This window comes from Canis aureus, chromosome 5 (genome assembly GCF_053574225.1).
Source record: "Canis aureus isolate CA01 chromosome 5, VMU_Caureus_v.1.0, whole genome shotgun sequence".
NCBI classification, from domain to species: domain Eukaryota; kingdom Metazoa; phylum Chordata; class Mammalia; order Carnivora; family Canidae; genus Canis; species Canis aureus.
Genome location: NC_135615.1, coordinates 71124292 through 71144180, shown reverse-complemented (window position 1 = coordinate 71144180; position 19889 = coordinate 71124292). Strand labels below are relative to the sequence as shown.

At 48.6% G+C, this 19889-nt stretch overlaps 1 long non-coding RNA gene across 1 annotated transcript; it reads left to right on the top strand.

The window, feature by feature from the left end:
- The first annotated feature begins 3695 nt into the window (after nucleotides 1–3695).
- On the top strand, nucleotides 3696–11401 carry LOC144314540 (uncharacterized). The gene is made up of 4 exons (XR_013380427.1): nucleotides 3696–4913; nucleotides 6908–7074; nucleotides 8739–9825; nucleotides 9971–11401. It is a non-coding gene; the product is annotated as an uncharacterized LOC144314540 (long non-coding RNA).
- Nucleotides 11402–19889: the final 8488 nt, after the last annotated feature.

Genomic DNA, 19889 nt, shown 5'->3' with positions numbered 1-19889 from the left:
TGACTTTCAAGTAACTCAACTACTTGCCAAAACAATCTCAATACTCCTTAAAGGAAGACAACAAAAACCAGAAACTCAAAAACAAAACACTCAAAATGTCCAGCATGAAATCATAAGTTACCAGACACATCAAGAAACACGAAAATGTGACTCAAAACCACCAGGAGAAAAAAGAAGATGACAAGAGAAACCAACCAATAAATAGCAAGTGTGATAGAATTGGCAGGCTAGGATTTTAAAATAACTGTCATATACAGTTATGACATCAGAACTACAGAGAAAGAGACTTAGTTCTCCCACCTAAGGGAGGAGGGAAGAAATGAAAAAAACTAAAAGTGGGAGGGAAAAAACTATATATAAATAAGTTCAGGGCAGCCCCGGTGGCTCAGTGGTTTAGCGCTGCCTTCAGCCCAGGGCATGATCCTGGGGTCCCGGGATTGAATCCCATGTCAGGCTCCCTGCATGGAGCCTGCTTCTCCCTCTGCCTGTGTCTGTGCCTCTCTCTCTCTCTCTCTCTCTCTCTCTGTCTCTCATGAATAAATAAATAAAATCTTTTAAATAAGTTCACAGCCCTAAAGTAAAATATGTACAAAATGAAGAGAAAAATGAAGCCTATTAAAAAGAAATCAGGGGAAGCAAAATGAAAATTTCTCTAGATGGGAACAGCAGCAGAAAGGACGCTGCAGAAGAAAAGTTGAGCATACATGAAGCTAGACTAGTAAAAGCTGTGCAAACTAAGGCATCTTGAGAAGACAATTTACAAGAAAAAAAAAAAAGGAATGGAGCATCAGCAAGTGGGACTGTATCAGAGGTCTACCATCTGCAAAACTGGAGTTCCAAAACGGGGAGGAAAGCATAGAAGATGTACTTACAGATTGAATTTTGTCCAGTAAAATATGATTTTATGAACATTATAAATGTACACACCCACAGATCTCAAAAACCCCAAACAGTGTAAATACAAAGAAAACAACACTAGCACACATTAGAAATTGCTGAAAATAACAGTGACAGAGAAAATTTTTAAGCAAGGCAGTAAGATACCTTATATGCAGGGAACTAATATAAGAATTACCACAGATTTTGTGTCAGAAACAACACAAGCCAAAAAGAACTAAGCAACTGCAGAATGACATCTTTGCCATGCCAAAAAAATTAATAACCTAGGAACTTAGAATTCCATCTTCAGAGAAAATATCCTCCATACATGGAGGCAAAATAAAACCTTTTTCAGACAAACAAGAGCCAAAGAATGTTTTGCAACCAGAGCTGCCCTACAGGAAATGTTAACAAGAGTTCTTTCAGTTAGGGGCACCTGGGCGGCTCAGACAGTTAAGCATCTGCCTTCAGCTCAGGTCATGATCCCAGGGTCCCAGTGTCAAGCGACCTGCTCAACAGGGAGTCTGCTTCTCCTTCTCCTTCTGCCTCTCCCCCTCCCCACTCATGCTCACTCTCTATTTCTCTCCTCAAATAAATAAATAAAATCTTTAAAAACAAAAAGATTTCTTTAGGTTGAAGGAAAAGTTGGGACTTCTGGCTCCATATGTAAGAAGACTGGATGTCGATACTCCATCCCAAAGAAGAAAAAGCTGAGCAGACTGAAAAATCAACAACTTTTCTTAGACATCCTCAGATGAGGACATAAAGCAAACCACTGCCCCCAAGACTGGAGGGACAGACAGGCATTATAGGTCATCACAGCTACCCTGGGCAGAAACTCATGGGTGGACACCAGTATGGAAACCAGTGCCTGAGTAGGAAAACCTGAACTGTCTTGAATTGCTGGAAGCTCACGGTGGACAACCCTGGGAATTAAAGCTACAAGGGAACTCTGCCGTGGGAGAGCACCCGCAGTTTTGTGAGTTCTCAGTAAATAGTAGAGAAAGGTCCCCTCATGGCTCTGGCAGGGGAGGGGGAAAGGGAACATGTTGAAATTGAAAGGCCCTGGGGAACTCTGTTAGCAAAGCCTGGCCTCCCAAAAAAAACAGAGCTTCGCCTGCCCCAGCAGGTACTATCAGAGCCTGGTACAGAGGAATGGAGATACCCACCTCCCTCCATTCTATCTCTAGCCATCTTGTCCCACCTGTGAGGGGAAGAAAAACTAAGAAACATATAGGAAGTTTATGGTCCAGAGGTACAGTCTCACTAACAGACTGAGCCCTAACCATATGGAATTACAGAACCTTCCCCTTGCCCCACACCTCACCACCACTTCACTAAAGGCCTATTTAGTTCCTTTTACCAAGGATATGAGGTAGGTAGGCTATCAAGAACAAAAACGTAAGGTATGTACGCAAGAAAAACAAAAGCGACAATTTAAAGAGACAGAACATGCATCAGAACAAGACATGGCAGGGATGTTGGAATTATCTGACCTGGAATTGAAAACAACCCTGAATCTATGCTAAGGGCTCTAACAGGTAGAGTAGATAGCACGCAAGAGCAGGTAAGCAGTATAAGCAGAGAGAAAAATCCCAAGAAAGGACCAAAAGAAAATGCTACAAGATGAAAAACACCGAAATGAGATGCCTCTGATGGGCTTGTCAGTTGACTGGACAGCGAAGAGGAGGGAAGATGCCAACAAATGAAACCTGAGATTTCTCCCAAATGAATGAAGAGTACCGGAAGTGGTAAATAGGTGAATAAATAGAAAAGATTTTTCAGGAAATTCTCCTGAAAAGGTCATCCTTTAAAGCCAAAAGTGTTAACAATGTACTGAAGAATCTAGAATGTGGCAAAGTTAAGGCAGGAACACAATGGGTGAGAGGAAGGGGGGCAGACGTGAAGGCATACTGCGGTCAGGCTCTTCCATGACCCGTGACGTGGTGCGATAGTATTTGCAGACAGATAATACGATGTTAAAGTCATATGTTGTAAACCAGAGAGGAACCTCCAAAATCTACATCCAAAAAATGAATAAGCCAATAGAAAAATCCCTCACTAAAGGCTTGCTGAAAGATGGTGGGTCTGGTGATATGGTCACAGATGATTGTGAGCAGCATGTGAGGTCACAATTTCATGAATTTGGGAGGGACCCACAATTTTGTGTGGGTGCTTTGTCAGATTACTGCCTAGTACCCCCCTCGTGGCCATCCAGGTCTTTAAGTACTATGGGTCCAACTGTGTGACTAGAGATGGTGTTTGGAGTAAGTGTCATTGCTCCCAAGAAATGAAGAAAAGCCACCACCTCCCTCCTCGATGTAGGACTCTTGTTAGCATGACTCAGAGAAAACAGGGTCCCATCTACCTGTTTATGAAAAGCAGCATTTTAAGATTAGCACATGGGGATGTACTTCAATTCTTTCATGTGCTAAAGTATAGTAGCTAATGAATCCAGCACTCTTGTTGGATGGGACGATGGCATGAGTCTACCATTTGCCTTTATAAGGGCCTTCGCGGGAGTGGTGGGATCTGTCTTCGTTCAGGTCATGATCTCAGGGTCCTGGGGTCAAGCCCCACATTAAGCCCCATGTCGGACTCCACACTCAGCGGGGAGTGTGCTTGAGTTTCTCTCCCCACACCCCATTTTCTCACACCCCATTTCCTCTTTCAAATAAGTAAATTTCAAAAAAATTCCCTTACAAGGAATTTTACTCATTATGCTTGGATTTGGGGTACATCCCAATCCATCACTACTCTGACACATGGCAATTACTCTATACAAAGTCAAATGTAATGTTAAATCCAAAACCACACAGGAAAAGAGTTCAGTTCCCAAGGAAACAGCGAAAGCTTAGTAATGTAAAACTTTACAGCATCAAATTAGCACGAACTTCCAGTAGCAACTGGAGAGGCTCCTTCCAACACTCATAAAAAGAATCACAGAAGCTTTCATATTACCAAATGGTTTTAATGGCCTTACAGATTTGGTGAATCAAAATGAAACATCTCCACCTCTCATCCCCCCCTTATTTTTTTTCTAGATCAAGGTGAAATTGATTGTCATAGCCGAGTTTTAAGAGTCCATATTCCTGAAGCCCCCGTGAGCAAGATGGTTCGCTAATCTTGGCTGTCAGCTCTCCTTTCAGTCTTGTACACAAAGCTCCACAGATGCCATAGGGAGTCAACGTCGTCAGTAGGTCTTCGAACCAACTTTGACATTCGCCACACGGTCTGCCACAGTAAAGTACACCGAGAAATTAGTAGAGTTCACCAGGGCCTGGTGTTTTTCTTACCACGCTAGATATACAGGAGCTGTTGGGGTTGGGTTTTAGAAGAGGAGTTGGAGGAGTGAAGATGTTTCTCGGCCTCAGTTTTTTCTCAACAGTGAAGACGTAGAAGGAGGAAGAGGGAAACCATGACCACATGGACAGTCGACTGGAGGACGCGGACGGCAGACCCGGTGGGAGCGGCTGTGGTGGCAGCAGCGAGCGTGGTAGCAGCCTGTAAATAGCTCTCCTGGGGCAGGAGCAGCGCCAGAAGCAGCAGCCCCAGCTGAAGCCTGATCAACACCGCTCTTCCCATGGCCCCCTGTCGCCTTGAGCTCTGTGCTCGGTCCTGAGCTCCCGGTGGCTGCAGGCGAAATGGCCAGGCCAGTAGCGGCAGGGCCTTAGATACCCTCCCCCGCCAGGAGCATCACAATGCCACCTGCATCGTGGGCGGGGGTGGGGTGGGTGGGGCCTTAGCATCAGCCAGGGAGTGTCATAATGCCAATGCCAACCCCTGCTGGTTGGCAAAGGGGCCTTTGGTGACCCTCCCCTCCACCCTGCAGGTGCCCCCACACACACCTGTACACCACACCCTGCCTCCACAGCCTCAATTGCCTGTTACTTTGCCTTTGAAACCAAACATCTAGAACTTATTGGGAGCCCCTGAGCCTCATTACTTAGAAATATAAGATTCCCACTGTCCGTCTTCCGAAGGGCATTATTTTTCTCCGGATCCTTAACAGCAGCGCATGTTTGTTGTTGAAGGTCAGTAGTACTGAGTACCGCACGCGAGGTTTGTACCCCGAGATCATCGCTCTTGGTATTTGGTATGTTTGTAGACAGTCTGTATGCATGCCTTCCCGCAGGACAGGTTTCCTACCCAGAATGTTGGCTCAACATTTATAATGGCCAATTTTCCTGTCATTTATAATCTTTTTAAAAAAAATGATTTATTTCATTTCTTTAAAAGATTGTTAAAAAGACTCCACACATTGGGGACACCTGAGTGGCTCAGTGATTGAGCATCTGCCTTTGGCTCAGGTAGTGGTCCTGAGGTCCTGGGATCGAGTTACAGGGAGCCTGCTTTTCCCTCTGCCTGTGTCTCTGCCTGTGTCTCTGCCTCTCTCTCTCTCTCTCTCTCTCTCTCTCTCTCTCTCATAAATAAAATCTTTTAAAAAATAAAAATTCCACATTGAACTGCGTGCATGTTTGGAGTTTTACCCTCATCGTGTTTGGCTTTTATTCTTCTGGATTTCGAGAGAGGAAAACACATCATGGTATTAGTCTTGGTTGTTTCTAGGTGATAAGAGTCTTGTATCTTCCCATTTTTCTATATTGAGTTTACCTATGGAGGTTGAACTAGTAATTTGCAGCCAGAGGGATGGGTATTGTTTTCTTTTCTTGAGGAGTGGGGTTGGTGGAACTCAAGCCAGAATAAACCAAAGTGGAAATTACTTAAAAAAAAAAAAAAAAAAAGACTATAGACAATTGATGGTAAAAATTTTAAAAGTAATCAACAGAAGTCCATGGTTCATGAAGGGCACTTAGAGTCTGAATGGGAAATGATCCCCCCTGCAGGACTGGGGTGGGGAAAAATAATCCATACACTGGTGTTTGAAATTTGGGGTATGACTTGTAATAAGAAATTTAACAGAAGTTTGTTTGTTTTTTAACTTTTGGCTTGGAGTCTCTCAATAGCTTCTGGGAGCCTCAGTCCCTCCCAGGGAAACGGGGTGAATCTAAGAGCCTGCTTGATAGGAGTCATGGGAGGATTAAGTGAGGGAACTTGGAGAACAGGCTTAGCATGTGCCTGACTGCCCTCGTGGACAGAGCCGGGACAAGGGGAGAGACACGCAGACCATGAGAACAGAGTCAGAACCAGGCCTCCTGACCCCTCTTCCTCAGCTACCACAGTGATGAAGTGATGACGAAGGACCTACTATGTGCTGGGCCTGTCTTAGGTTCACTTCAAAGGACCAGCGAATGTGACCTCAAAGATATCTGGACTCTACTTATTTTGGCCAAAAGAGAGAGCATAGTGGGCTCCGTGCATATCAGGTTGAGTTTTACAAAACCAGCTTGTGCAGAGGCGGGAAGCAGCATCCTGTGTCCTGTGCTGCTCAGCCGGCCTTTGGCTAGGAATGAATCCTGCTCCACACTGAGTGTGAGGACAGTCCTCCAGCGGCCCCACCGCTGCTGTGAAGCCTGGCCCAGGGGCAGCCAGCCCATTCGCTCTAGCTATTTCCTCGAAGAGCAATGTGATGAAGATCAAACGAGGGGGGTTGGTCTCAGGTGGCCAAAGAAGACCTCTCGGGAGAAGCAACATTTGAGCTGAGACAATGACAGAATGTCAGGGCTGATTCTCCAGCCCAAGGTCAGGGGGTGACATTTTCAGGTGATAGGAGCACACCAGGGTGGACGCTGTGCTGCACTCAGCCACAGAACCGAGGGGGTATCGGGAGGGGTGCCGTCTAAGCAGAGAGCCCAAGTGAGGTCCGACTGGAGGCAGAAGCTGCCGAGCTGCAGCCCACTGCCCCCCACCATCCGGGGTGGTCAGACATCCTGATTTTTAGGAGAAAGGGAAATCTGATTTTTAGGGGTGAGATCTCAATTTGTAAACATTGGGCCTCCACCTCCACCCCTCCTTTCTTTCCCACCTTCCTTTCTTCTCCACTGCACAGTGTTTATTTCCAGAAATCTTCCCAAGCGTCTGCCATTTACACTTTGGAATTAGAATGTTCTCTATTTCTCTTTCCCAGAGGGAGGCTGCTGGGTGAGACTTCACTGGGGTTGGTGTCTGCCCTTCTGGAGGTGAAGCGCCATGGCAGCACTGGCTTTTGTGAGCCAATTGCAACCTCTGATATTTACTGAGCAGTCCAGGACTTCTCATGAATGACCAATTTGGTCCATCTCCGGACGCTGTGAGGTAGGTGCTACCATCTGCACTAGCCTGATGAATAAATCAAGTCTGAGAAGCTCAGAAATAAGTCTGTGGCTACGCAGCAAGTAAAGGGTGGAACAGGGACAAAGATTCTATCTCAGCCCCAAAGTCTATTTTTCCCCTATACCAGTGGATCTCAACCAAGGGGAATTCTGCTCCCCCACCCCTCAGAGGATATCTGGCAAATTCTGGAGATATTTTCAATCATTGTGACTCAGGGATGCTCTTAGCATGTAGGAAACAGAGACCAGGAATGCTGCAGAGCATCCTCTAATACATAGGACAGCCCACCCCTAAAAAAGAAGGATCTAGCCCAAATGTTAATAGAGCTGAGTCTTGAGAAACCCTGACCTACAGGTCAAGGTCTGTGAGCTTCCTGGGGTCCTGAAGGATGTGCAGCATTTGGGCAGAACAAGAATTTGGACGGAGAATTCCAGAGAGAGGCGGCTTCGAGGGAAAGAAGGCATAAGGTTAGGAACAGTGCATGTTCGAGGGACCAGTCAGTGGGGCTGCGGTGGAAAGTTCAGGACCAGGAGCAGGAAGGGACCAGCTCAGCCGCAGGGGCGGACCTGCCCGGTGCAGGTCAGAGCTCTTTGGCTGAACCCCACTTGCTCCTTGTGGCTGAGCTTAAACGGAAAGGCACTGGCTCGCCTGACTGGGCGGTCTGAAGATGGATAGTCGGGGATGGGAGCAGAGCCTGATTCCAAAGAAAAAAAAAGAAAATGCCAACCAGACAAAAAGAAAAATATATTCATGAGTCAGCACATGCCTCAAGCTTGCAGGCATCAGACACTCTTCTAAGCATTCTATGTGTCTGATCTCATTTATCTTCACAGCCACCCTTTAGGTGGATATTATTATTTCCAGTTTGTAGATGAGGGAAATAAGGCTCAGAGACATTCAGTAACATGCCCAGGGTCACACAGCTAGTAGCGGGTGGCAGACACTAGATTTGGACTACAGTTCCTGATCATGCCCACGATGCTGAGTGGCTTCCCCAAGTAGGAAATGAGGATCCCACAGGACACAGGCATGACACCATCAGAGCTGGGCTTTAGAAACACTCCAGGGCACTGTGGGGGCAGATCTAGGGGGAGGGGGAGGACTGGGCAGGGTCCAGGCAGGAGCCAGGGAGCGCAGGACTCTGCAGGACAGTGGGGGTTTGGGAGGGACCCAAGTGTGATGCTCAGCACAGTCCCCTGGGCCCTGGGGCCCTCCTGCACTGGGGGAACAAGGGATGGGTGCAGGGCAGGGGCTTGCAGTGACTGACGACCCAGCTCCGAAGGCATCTCTGGGTTTGCTCCATTTTCCAGCTCATCCCCTCACTTTGGGCAGATGGAAACAAGCCCTATAAGTCATCCTTCTCCAGCTGCATCGAGGGAGGGAGAGGGGCCAGAGCCAGGTCACAAGAATGGCAGTGGCGGTCCTTTTCCCTGGAGGGTTTGGGGAGCAGGAGGTTGTCATTCTTTCTCATTACTGTGCACCAGGAGCTCTTAGAATCTCACATCCCCAGGGCCACTTGCCATCATGTCCCTTTCCTTCATCTTAGAAGGACTCAGCCTCACTGCCAGGCTTGGTTACCCCATCTCATCAGATCCAAAGCCTCCCCTGGCTCCCATCTGCCACCACCTCTGCCTTCACATCCCCAGGGCTGGAGTCACAGATTCCACAGACGCTCAGCTCCATCGCTGACCTGTGCCATGGACCTGCACTGCCCTGCACCCTCTGGCCCTGCCCAGCTGCTGACACCAGGGAGTGGCCCTGTTAAGGATGAGGTGCTACTCTGTGAGCCTTCCTTCCTTCCTTCCTTCCTTCCTTCCTTCCTTCCTTCCTTCCTTCCTCCAGCAAACACTGAGCGAGCCCCACATGGCGCTGCTCCCTGAGGAACACATGAACAGAGCTGAGTCTTGAGACAGGGGACAGACCAAGGCAGTCTCATGGGGCTCGTGGTCCAGCTGCACCCACAAAGGGCGTGGTGAGCCTGTCAGGGCCCCCCTTCCCTCCTGAACCTGCTCCTTCTCTGGTCCCCATTTTGATGATGGCTCCACCACCCACCACCCACCCAGACCTCCCAGATCCGAAACCTGGGGTCACCTTCAGTCCTCCCCTGCTTTGGAATCAATCGTGAAGCCCTGTTAAGCATGAAGCCTGAGTTCCCCTCAAGACCACCTTCCCCTCTGCCCTGCCTGTGTCCCCCACCATCTCCTGGTGAGCTGGGCCTGGCTCCTCCCGGACTCCTGGCCCCAGCCTCTCCCTCTCAGGGCCCAGAGAACTTATCCTAATTCAAATCTGACCATATGGGTAGGGCCCTTTACCAGACACCAGTGTGCTAGGATAATTCACAAGCCCCCCTCTCTGGCACAGGGGTCACTACCTTCCGGCTTCCACTCTCTCCCCCAAACCCAGCTCTTGGCCTCTGTCCTGTGAGAGGAACCACTTTCTCCATTGAACCCCTGAGGTTCCTGAGCAAATCAGGCCCTTGGCCTGGTGCATCTCCTCCTCCTCTTCCTGCTAACCTCCTAGTGTCTCCGTCAACACTCAGCTCAGCCATCAACCCCACTGGGACACCCTTGTGGGTGCCCAGGTGGGTTGGACCCCCATAGAGCACTCACACGCTGGCCCAGTACTCAGCTCTGACACTGTGCAGCAGGCAGCCTCCCACCAGGCAGTGACCTGGGGACCAGGGTGGCCCCTTCCCGCCTCTCAGGGGCTGATGATCCCTACACAGGACAACAGGCAAGTCTGTGGGGTTGTTCGATGGTAAAGTGAGGGAGGGTGTGGGGCAGGAGACTCCCAGTTCTGCAGGGGTCACCCTGTCATTTCTGCACGTGGGCGGCTCATCTATCCCTCCCAGCAAACCCACGCTGTCCCCACTTTGCAGATGAGGACACTGAGGCTGGGGAGGGCAAGGGATGTGCCCAAGTCACACAGCAGGAGGATGAGGATGCAGGGCTCCATCTCACACCTCCTGGCTGCAGAGTCGGCACCTGGTTCAGCCCAGCCCTGAGCTCCTGAAGAGCCGGCGACTCCCCTCTAGGCTGTTTGCCCCCTGAGAGCAGCAGCTCTGCTTCATTCACTCTGTGTTCCTGTCCTGCTGCTTCCCACGCTCCAGACCCAGGACCCCCTGCAACAGCTGCTTGCTTACCATCAGGAAGCAGCCTGGCTCAAATATAACCTACAAGAGCAAATGAGAGCTCAGGGGCTGTGACATATAGCAGTGCCACGATTGAAGCGGGTGAGCCCCGGGGTCCCCGAGGAAGTCACCATTTTGTCAGAAACAATGAGTCTGTGTCTGCCAGTTAATCCCAACACTGCATGGGTCATGGCAGGGGAGGTGGCAGCGTTTTGATGGGGCAGCAAGTCTGGTTTCCTGGGCAGATATCTCCCAGGAGGCAAGGGGGACTCATTGGACAGCCTGTGATCAAAATGCCGCTACAGGACACCATCTCGATTTGCTCAAATCCATGGGATCTGTGCTTTGGCTCCCTGAGTGAGCCAGGCCGTCAGGGAGGAAGAGTGTTGGTCCAATAACCATTTTTCCTCGCCAACTCCTGGGCTGGTACAGGCTGGCTGGCTGACCCAGAACCATCTAGCACCCCAAGAGCCATAGGACAGAGGCCATAAAGGGAGGGCAAGGAAGAGGAGGGCAGCACCAACTGCTGGTTATGGGTCAGTCGCTCAAATGCTACGTGACGGTGGGAAACGCCTTTGCCTCTGTGAACCTCACTTTCCTCGTGTGCACAATTGGATAACAGCCTCTACCTCTCAAGTTGTTAAGAAGCTTAGTGAGATGACCCCTGAATCCCTTTGTGTGGCACCTGCTAGGCAGTGAGCACCCAGTAAACACTGACTTTTATTATGTGGCCGATGTTGGCATGGTCCACGTCTAAATGCTTTTGATGATTCCTCTGGTCCCTGAATTCCCTGATTCTACCGACTCCAGGAGTTTCAGGACTCATTATCAGAGATGGAGAAAACTCCATCAGTGTGGGTATGGCACCCTCAGGATCGAAGCTGTCTAAACTTGCAGGCTGGTTTCACTAGCTTGGGGCATCCCAGAGCTAATGTTTATAAGCGAAGAGCCAAATTAAAGCAAGAAAGAATCATATCAATGTCGAGGCTGAGAAAGTTCACAGGAGCAGGAAGGAGGCCCTGGAGAAGGAGGCAAGGAAAGCAAGATGAAAGGGATCCACCTTCTTCTCCTTCCCACTACCAACCCCAACCTCGAGTCCCAGAAACACTATGCAGAGCCCACCTTGTACCCCTCAATGTATGTTCATCTTCTTTGATAATAGAACCTCAAACGTCAGCTGGCTACACGGCTTCAAACAACAAAAAACTACATTTCCCAGCTTTCCCTGCAGCAAGGTAAGGTCATGTGACCATGTTCTGCCAATGGCCTGTGAGCAGAAGTCATTGGCACGCATGCTTGTTTGTGTGCCCGTGTGCATGTGCACATGAAACTTCCAGGTTATATCCTTGAAGTTATGTCCTGTCCTTCCCCATTTCCACTGGCTGAAATGTGGACCCGGAGGTGAGGCATATCTCATCAATGGATGGGATTAACACCTTTGAAAGGGCAAAGCAACAAAATGCAAGGATCTTGGTCCCCAGCATGGTGGAGCCATCACATGAGCCCCTGATAGTTCACTCCAGGAGTTTATAAGAAAGAATACACTTTTTTTAAGACTTTATTTATTTATTCATGAGAGACACAGAGAGAGAGGCAGAGACACAGGCAGAAGGAAAAGCAGGCTCCCTGCAGGGAAGCTGATGAGGGATTTAATCCCAGGACCCCAGGATCACCACCTGACCCAAATGCAGGTGCTCAACCACTGAGCCACCCAGGTGCCCCAAGAATACACTTCTTTCTTAACTACTGATGCATTGAGCTTTATAAACCATATCATAACATGTTGATCGTGGCACTGGGCAGCCTTGCACCGTGGCTGAGTTCTCTCAGGAAAACCTATGCCAAGGTCCGGGGTCTCAGTGTCCTCCCCCTGCAACATAAACTACCCCAAAACGTCGTGATTTAACAACAGTCTTTGATCTAGTTGACAGTTCTGAGAGTCAGCGAATCTCTAGGCTCGGCGGGGCAGTTGTCTCCTGCGGGCTGGCCGGGTCTGGCCGGCTGCACGAGGGGACAGCAGGGCACCACGGCTCCTCATCCTCAGTGGGTTAGTCCCGGCTCGCTCAGACTGGAGACAGGGTTCTGACCACGTGAACAGGCACAAGGGCACATGGGCACTGACCTCATGTTTTCCTATTGGCTGTAGCAAGTCTAGGGGTGGGGAAGAGAGACCCCACTCCCCTCAGGGTGGCCTCCTTGCAGTCATCCAGTCCCCTTGCCACTACCATCCTGACTTTTCCAGTGTTCTATCTTTCCTGCTTGTCTCTGAGCTCCATGAAGACAGAATTATTGTTTTCTTCACCTCGGTCTCACCAGTATCTCACCCAGAGCCAGACTTACAATGGGTGCTCGGTATAGACTTGCAAGTGAATGAATGCATGAAGGAATGCATGAATAAATGCATGAATGAACACATGCATGAATGAATGAATGAACCATCGAAACAGGAATGAAACAGGGGCTGCCTCTTACCCGTGCCTCCCCCACTGTGGACGCAGACAATGGGCTGTGTGGACTAATGCTCAGGAACTTCCCTTCATGCATTTGTTCTTCCCCTCTCCTGCAAAGTTTGCGGGGTCCTCTGCCTAAGCTGGAGCTCTGGCCACTTCCTGTCTCTGTGCCCTTGGGCAAGGTGCTCCCCTCACTGTGTCTTGGTACTTTGCTGGTAAAGTGTGGCTGTCATGAGGAGTGGGGGAGGTAACTTGGGTGAAGCATGTGACAGCCAGCCTGGGAAAAAGGGAGCACCAACCATGTTAGTTATCATTAGTATTTTTTTTAAGATTTTATTTATTCATTCATGACAGAGAGAGAGAGAGAGAGAGAGAGGCAGAGACACAGGCAGAGGGAGAAGCAGGCCCCATGCACCGGGAGCCCGACATGGGACTCGATCCCAGGTCTCCAGGATCCCGCCCTGGGCCAAAGGCAGGTGCCAAACCACCAAGCCACCCAGGGATCCCTAGTTATCATTAGTATTAAGAAAGACTCAGAGCCCCAGCATGTCCTCCTCAGTCAGGACTCGGACTCTCACTGGGCAGATGTGAGATTTCACCCCAAAAGAATTTGGGGTCTCCTTTGGAGATGCCCCCTCCCACACACACCCCAAAGATTCCCCACCTCAGCCCATTCATAGCTGCCTCATAGTTGGACTCAGCCATCCACAGAGTAAGGGAAGGAAAGAGAATTCGTGGCACCACTGCCTTAGTGGTGGGATGACGGTTATGAATGGCTGGTTGGCCTGCCACCACAGGTCACATCCATAGGGAGGACCCTGGGGCGGGCATGGCTCAGGATGGAGTCTTCCTTCCTGCAGGGCATGCTCGGCCCGCAGCACCAGCCTAGTGGAGCCATCAAATAAATCCAACATTTAGGAAAAGGGGGAGGGATGGGGGACTTCAGCAGACACACTCCTGAAATGTAATGGTAATAAAAGAGAAAAATGGACCAGCTTGCTCCAGATAACCAGCGCCAGGGAAGTAATTTCTCTGCCCTGAGTCACGATGCTGGTGGCAGAGACACCTGCCCAGGTAATTCATCAGCCTCAAATTAATGGACTCCTCATGAGTTGCCTGCACATGTCTCCATCCAAGGTTCTCAGAACACCCCTATTTAGATTTTATCAAGACTGTTTTTCTTTCTCAGCCCTGATCAGGGAAGAAGGCACCATACCAGGGGGCACAATTGAATACTGATTTACCAACAATGACCCAGAGTAAAAAACAATGTTCAAATGAACCAATTGTTTCCAACTGCCAGAGACCTCCCGGGGCCTCAGTTTCCCCATGAGTCACTGAGCTGCTCGTGCTAAACCAGGCACATGAGAGCCCAGTCTTGCATTCATGGGGGAATAAAGCATTGTGTAGAAAATGCCTCAGTTTCCTCAGCTGCTAAATGGAATAAGGGTATGGGATGACAAGGACTCTCACTTTGTTGCTTGAAATCTTTTTAAACAAGCATATATTGTCATTGTGCTAGGATTGACAAAATAAAGCACCATGAAAATATAAATTGAAAGTGGGAGTCCGCACCTCATCAGTCTGCAGGAGAGTTGAACTAGGTGGGACTTAGGATGCCCACAGCACATGGCCAGTACACAATGAGCACTCAATGTCTGTAGCTGTCAGGCTGCTCCTATTACTGTGGTCGATGATGGCTGTTGCTGTTGGAAATCAGGGTTCTTGGCAGAATGTTGACTGCCTGACAGTGAATATGGAGAAGGACCTCTCTGATTCATCTATAAAATGAAACACTGCTTTCCTGCCTAGAGGCAAAGGGATGGACTGAAAGACCACCAAAAGCACACAAAAAGACCATCTCCAAAAAATGATACAAAAAAAACCCTAAGGCTACAGGCTGAACAGACTTTGTGCGGGCAAACCAACCCCACACAAGGTGTTGCTACGAGACTGTAAAGCCTAAGAATCGCTGAGGGCAACCATAGCAATAAGCCAATTCCACCCTGAACCTCTTCACGATAAAAAACACTTAACAAACTAGGAATCGAGAAAAAAAGTACCTTAACATAATAAAATCCATATGCGAAAAGCCCACAGGAAACATCATACTCAAAGATAAAAGACTGAAAGCTTGTCCTCTAAGATCAGGAAAAAGGCAAGGATGCCCTCTCTTGCCATTCATATTCAACATCGTACTAGAAGTCCTAGCCAGAGCAATTAGGCAAGAAAAGGAAATAACATTTGCACATGGACGTTTGTAGCAACTTTGTTCATAATTTCCAAAACTCAGACGCAACCAAGACATCCTTCAGTAGATAAGTGGATAAATAAATTGTGGTGCATCCAGACAGCAGAATAGCACTCACTCAGCACTAAGAAGAAATGGGCTATGGGACCATCAAAAGACATGGAGGAACTTTAAATGCATAACACGAAGTGAAAGAAGCCACTCTTCAAAAAGAAAAAAAAATAGAACAAAGGGAAAAACAACTATACCTCTCCCAGGAATTCTCACACACACACACACACACACACACACACACACACACACACACCACATCAGAAGCATAAGCAGGTTTAAAATAGGGTGGATGACCCAAGACATGGGATTCATTGCAGGGAAAGTGCCTGATCACAGGGAGACAAAATCCTGCAGGTGCCATTACCTGTCACCTGCCTTCCAGGGTGAACCTGGGACTTGTCACTAGTTTTTGAGAATTTTATTTTTTGTGGTAGCTTCAAAAGCCATTGTGTCAACATTTTCCCCCTTTATCAAAAAACTGCCACTTTTGTGAAGTGTGCGCAGTAGTAGGGGAAGAGAGCAGAGGAAGTGAGTGTGGTTTCTCTCCTCCCTCTCTTGCAAACCCTGATGCCCCTACCCCCCCATCAACCCCACTTCCCATCCCTTAGCCCCCCCCCAGGGACACCACAAGCTCCTCTCTGGCCTCAACTGCTGGTGACATTTGCAGACAATGCTCAGGATTGTGCAGAGTCTCTCTGATGCCAACTTCCCAGGCATCCTGTTCTTTAAGAGCCACCTCTGTGAAAGCATTTAGGGCCCATTTCCCTTCTAATATGGGTCTTATCTATCTCCTTCCCCCATTAGTGCCGAGCACAGTGTCCAGTACTTAAGAGCTTGAGAAAACACTGTTTGGATTGAAAAGAACATTAAACAGAAATTTAACATGCTTTTAAGGTTGCATTGGAGCATGAAAAGAAAATGTTTGAAAATCAAAGTCCTTTTCTGTTGCTCCCTGGAGAGCACAGCACTTCAAGAAAGCCTTTGGCAAATGCTTTTGTAATGTGCAAAAGTATGGGATCCTTTTGTACTATAAAAACCCCTCACTCATGACACGGTGAATATGTATATATATATTCATATATATTCATATATATACATGTGTGCATTCATTTTAAATGTATAGTATTAATATATAAATATTATTAAACAAATATTACATAAGTATCTAGTGGATACTTATACAGATCATCTCTCTAGTCCCGCCCCTCCAGGATACCCACTATTAAATTGAGGGTTTTGTTTAGCAATTGCTCAGATCAGAAATATTTCAACTTCTCAGGATCAGACAAAGTTTGATGACTTTTTTATTATGAGACAGAAAATTTGAGAAACCAAGACACACAATCTGGCCCACAGAGTTTCTTTCTCTCTGTTCCCTAGGAAGAGCAGTGCCCACGATATGCAACGATTACCCACTGTCACCTCCTTCAGTCTGAGGAGTTGCCATCTCTCTGATGGCCCAAAGCCCAGAATCACTCCCACCAGCGGGGGTGGAGGGGTGGGGGGGCAACTGCTCCCAAAGCAGGGGTTCTGACTGCAGAACAGAAATGAAGCCCAGGGTTCACAAGTGCTCACAGCTCTCTTAGCTCATCCAGGACACTCAAGATTTTTCTATCCTTGATAGGAATATTAAGAAGCAGGAAGACACCCAAAACTCTACAGGACTTTGCATGAGAATGATATCTGTAGTCCATGGCAGTTTTAAAACAGGTTTGCAGATTTGCTGACACTCCTTCCACTGAAAGGCAGGTCCCACGTTCCTCCCCCTGGATCTGGGCTGAGCTTTGGTGACTCATCAGCCAGTGGACACAGAATATTCTCACCCTGTCCCTAGGAACCCTCCCTCAAAGGCTCACCACGGATGTCGTCAGGTTCAAGGCCCGGGGTCTCACCACTAAAGCAGGTCCAGGTGCAGAGGAGCTCCTCAGGTACAGCTCAACAAGCACAGGTGCCCAGTGGGGGAGAAGGGAGAACGAGCATAGAATACCCTGTCAAGGGGGATCCCTGGGTGGCTCAGTGGTTTAGTGCTTGCCTTGGGCCCAGGGCATGATCCGGGAGTCCTGGGATCGAGTCCCACATCGGGCTCCCGGCATGCAGCCTGCTTCTCCCTCTGCCTGTGTCTCTGTCTCTGTCTCTCTCTCTCCTTCCCTCTCTCTCTCTCTCTCTCTCTCTCTCTCTCTCTGTCATGAATAAATAAATAAGTAAAATCTTTAAAAAAAAAAAAGAAAGAAAGAAAAAAAGAAAACCCTGTCAAGCAAACTAACAGTAAAACAAAGTCATGCGATGGGTTTGTAGCAGGAATGAGTGATGGGAGACATAATGGCATGTTTTGCCCTGATGAGGATGAACCCATGGAGGGAGGAACATTGACAACTCAAGAAGGACAGTGCTGCCAGAGCCATGTCCTTGACAGGTGGGAGGGGTGGAACCTCTTGCACAGGTGACCTTGATGGGGCATGGAGAGCACCATTCAGAGAGTGCCAGACCCATCACAGATCCTCCCCAGGTTCTCTCAACACCAGAGCAGGAGGCTGATTCTAGCTGGGAAAACCATGGCCAGTTGTGGGGACCAGGATAACATCAATCACGCAGGGCCATTTAGAGCTGAGACTCGAGCTGACAGGGGATGTGAAGGTCATCTGGCTAAAGCCTCTCATCCTGCAGATGCAAAGTCCAGGGCCCAAGCCCACAGGGACCTAGAAGCCACCAGACAGACCCAGAGGCAGAGTTTGGCCTGGAACCCCAACTCCCGACTCTGAATCCAGTTGTCCTTCCCCCAGGATTAGATCTGTTTCCAGCCCAGATCCCCAGCCTTCCCCCTTCCATGTAGATTCTTCTTCTTTTTGAGGTTTTGTGTTTTGTTTTGTTTTGCTTTTCAGTTTTATTGAGATATAATTGCTACCCACCATCATATCCCTACAGAGTCTGATTCTCTCTAGAGCAAGTCCAAGTAGTTCTCTGCCCCGATACGGCTTGCAATCTCTGAGTCTATGCCACCCTGACCGCCTGCAGGTACCTGGAGTCAGTCCTGCAGAGTGAATGTTTGAGATCATCTCTGGCACCACCGGCCAGGACCCGGTGGCCAGCAGACATGTGTCAAAGCCCAGCCCCGCTCCCAAGAGGTCCCCATAACTGACGGTCACTGTATGCTGCATCTACAGGAGACAGTCCCACTTCAGACTTCCCAACCATCATGGGAGAACTTGTGATTAAAACTGATTTGTGGAGGTTGGAAGGCTTCGCATGAAAATCTCAGTAGTGAGACTGCTGGACTCGGGCAAAAATGCAAGGCCATCATTTAACTGTTTGGGTAAAACACAACGACAGCTATGAAATTTTAATTAAATTCTTATTTGTGTTAAATAATTCAGCACTGACTGCCCAGGCCTGTCTCTGGAAGGGAAGCCAGGGCTTGCCCACTCCAGTGGAAAACCATAAATGTCAGAGGTGCTCCATATGGGGTGAATATGGACCTTCCCCATTGCCAGCCCTGGTGATAACCTTCCTTCCCGGGGAAGTCAGCTTCTCTGTCACCTGGCAGAGTGAGCAGGCTGGAGGAGCAGCTGGGGCCAACCCACAGAAGAACTCTGGGGCTGGCAATTGTAGAAAGACCGTGGAGTTCAGGGTCCAGCAGAACAAAGCATGAATCCTGAGTCTACAACTCACCTGCTGCAAGATCTCAGCACATCACTCCATCTATTTGAGTCCCATTTCCGCACCTGCAAAGCAGGACTACCACTCCCATCTATGCAGAAATGCCAATTATTTTTTTCCTGCACATATCTTCTTACCAGCCCAAAGCCTGTCAAGAATCTTCTCCAATCCCCTCCAATGTTCTCCACTCCCCAATCTTTAGCAGGCCTGGAATGGACACCTCATGCAAGCTGGAAAAATCAGATCCTCCGTCCTGGGAATTTCAGTGTGGAACAGGGAGGCAGAGTTAAACATCTGGAGAGAATCAAATCAATCAGCCCCCCAGTAGAGGCCGTTATTATCTTGGGTCACCAGCAGAGAAGTAAGTCTACTAGGAAATTTAGAAGATAGGCAAAGGGAACAGAGATGAGTCATCCTGCGGACCCAGTGAGTGGGAAGGCACAGAGAAGTCAGAGTCAGAGAAAGTCTCTCCCGGGTGACTTGCAGGTCCCAGGATACCTGGTGGGCTCCTACATTGGGATCAAGGCATCCTAACCCTATTTCTACCTGAGTTCCTTTCTATGGGTTTGCTAACTAGTTGGGATTCATTTCTGGGTCCAGCAAAAAGAGGATTAATCCAATGATTGGTGTACTAGGAGCTTGCAAGGTTAGAGTCGAGTTAGGAACAACTTACTGGGGTCTCCAGTGATGGCATCAAGAGCAGAATTCTACTTCTCCTTCCATGTGTTGTCTCCATTGTCAGGCTACACCTGAGATACAGGCAGAGCAGCTGGGGCCAACCCTACTCAACCCTACACCTGAGTAACAACAGCTCTAAATAAACTTCTGGGTTCAAGTACAGTGGAAAGAATCTAGTTCAAGTTTAGTGGGAAGAGCAAGAATATATTTTTCGGAAGCCCCAGTAAAAGGCTCATGGTAAAACAGTGGCTCTGGTTGGGTCACATGCCTATCTCTGAGCCAATTATTGGAGCCAGAGGAATGGTCTGAATGGATTGGTTTGAGCCTGAGGCTCACCTCTGAGCTGTGGGTGCATCCCCACCCATGAACTGAACGTGAAGAAGGAGATAAGGACCCACATGAAAGTGGCGCTGCTGATAAATGGGTAAGGAATGCAAGCAAACAACCCTGATGAAGACATGACTTCATGGGTAGATAGCGAGGGCCAAATGAAGTTCCTTATGTGCCTTAACAGGCTGGTACTTAATAAATGCTGATTTCTCCACTTTCTTGCCCTCGAGTTTGTACCTTTCCTGTCTAA